The following is a 2,472-nucleotide window of genomic DNA, read 5'->3' on the forward strand; positions in this document are numbered from 1 at the left end:
ACATACTTTCGGATAGCCAAGCGGCTTTAAAAGCCCTTCTATCAACAACCATCACCTCTAAATTGGTAAACGATTGCCTAAACCTCTTAAACACGTTAGGAAACCTCAACACAGTAACACTATGTTGGATTCCGGGACATGAAGGACATGAGGGAAATGAAATGGCTGACGACCTTGCAAAACAAGGAGCAAATATGCAACTTACTGGTCCTGAGCCTTTCTGTGGACTGACAAAAGGCCACATTAATCAATTCCTTAGGAAATGGGAGGAAAGAAAACTTGCCGCACACTGGCTAAACTGTGCCGGTCAGCGTCAAGCCAAACTATTCCTAAGTCCCAACAAAGGAATATCTGACAAATTTCTCTCACTAAACAGAGTAGATCTGCGTCTTTTAACTGGATACCTTACAGGTCACTGCAGCCTGAGGTACCATCTAAACAATATTGGTCTATCCGAGACCAATGTCTGCCGCTTTTGCGAAATGGACATAGAAAGCTCAGAACATGTGCTTTGTGAGTGTCCTGCGTTGGGCAGACAAAGACTTCACCACCTTGGTGGTATCGTAGTATCTCCATAATAATAATACATCATGTTTCGGCATGACTTTAGAAAAAAAAAAAAAAACAATTACGGATTGTATAGCTGTTTGTGTGGGGCCCGTTTCTCCAGAAGTCCCTTGCGGTGATCATCACAAGTCCTTGGATATTCATCTAAAATCAATCGAACAAGATAAATTAGTTTTATTGATAGATAACCTTGTGCCTTTTTTCAAAATTAGGCTCAGGAAATAAAAAATTAAAAAAAAATCCAAATTTTTGAAAAACAAAATCTTTCGAAGCACGAGTTTTTTATGTTTTACAAAAACAGTATAAATTTTATTGAAATCTACTAAGCGGTTCTTAAGTTACAGAGATCACAAGTTCAAAAAACATAGTTTTGAGAAAAACGCATTTAAAGTGTCATCTAATAGTTCTTCAGCTGTCACAGCAGCTTTCAAAATATCGATTAGCTGTTCCCTACGTAGCATTATACCTTCTCGAGTGTTATCGTTAATGCGCTTATCTGCCACTTTCATACGTGCAGCATGCAGCTACTTGCTCTGAACGCTCCGGAGCGCCCGAGTGTCCCGTGTTAATTGTTGAATAACTCGAAAAGTATTTGTCGGATTCACTTCAAATTTTCACACAATATTTTTAAGATATTACACTTTAAGAAAATGTAAAAAAATCCAATTTTGTTTTTTAATTTTGACTACCCCTAACCCCTTAACATAACATCACGCCGGTTGTTCCTTCAACGACTATTTCGTCATCTTCATTGCAGTTATTCTTCTTCTGCAGTTTAAAGCTGTGGTGGCAAATGAGGTCCATTGCTCGATTTCAGATTGGGAGACTTACTGCAATGCGTCTACTTCCTGACGTAAAATTGCAATGAATTGAATATTGGATGCATCATTAGCTATCTGTACTCGTAACTCCGAAAAAGGAATGATATCGTCACAATCCCAGTCAGCCGATTTTCAAACAGTTTCTGAAACGTTAACTGAATTGAAGTTGCAGTACGGGCATCCCAAGCACCAGCTAAAAAGCTAATTGCATCTTTCAGGTCGATATTTCGCAGTGACTCATCGATAATTTCTCTACAAACAACAATGTGACTTAAGGAGTCCCGGTGATCTAATATAGAGAAAATTTACAATAAATAAAATGAAAAACGAAACGATATTTAAATTTTTTGCATATAAAAATGAAAAAAAAAAAATGTTTAACTTTAATATTTTTAATTTCTCCCAAACCGTCGTCACATACAGATGCGGATGGTCTTTCAGCTATTTTGTTTAAGAATTGTCTAGCGTTAGCAATTTCTCTAGAGATTATTTTTCATAAATCTTTATCTAGGGCCACTTTCTTAAATGATTAGAAGTTTACAATCATTGCACCTTTTTGTAAATGTAGAAGAAAAAATGATGTTCGTAATTATAAGACGATTTCCAAATTACCAATCATCTCTAAACTGTTTGAATGCATTGTAAAGCACAAAATTTATTTTGCGGTTAAATCTTTAATTAACCCAAACCAACATGGTTTTGTAACTGGCCGTTCTACAACTACTAATCTTGCTGTTTTTAACGAATTTTGTATTTCATAATTTTCTAAAGGGCTCCAAGTTGATTGCGCCTAAACTGACTTCTCTAAGGCATTTGACAAAGTGTCGCACGAGATTTTATGTAGTAAACAAGTTGGCTTTCTTGGGCTTTCACTCCATCTTTCTGCAATGGCTAAATCATGTTTGACGGACAGACGGTGTGTGGTAAAAATTGATGGAGCTTTATCGAACCACTTTGTTGCTACCTCAGGTGTCCCGCAAGGGAGCATCTTAGGGACACTTTTGTTTGTCATTTTTATCAATGACATAAACAAATGTTTTACTTTTTCTAATTTCTTGCTCTTTGCGGATGATTTACAAATTTG

This window comes from Anastrepha obliqua, chromosome 2 (genome assembly GCF_027943255.1).
Source record: "Anastrepha obliqua isolate idAnaObli1 chromosome 2, idAnaObli1_1.0, whole genome shotgun sequence".
Taxonomy (NCBI): domain Eukaryota; kingdom Metazoa; phylum Arthropoda; class Insecta; order Diptera; family Tephritidae; genus Anastrepha; species Anastrepha obliqua.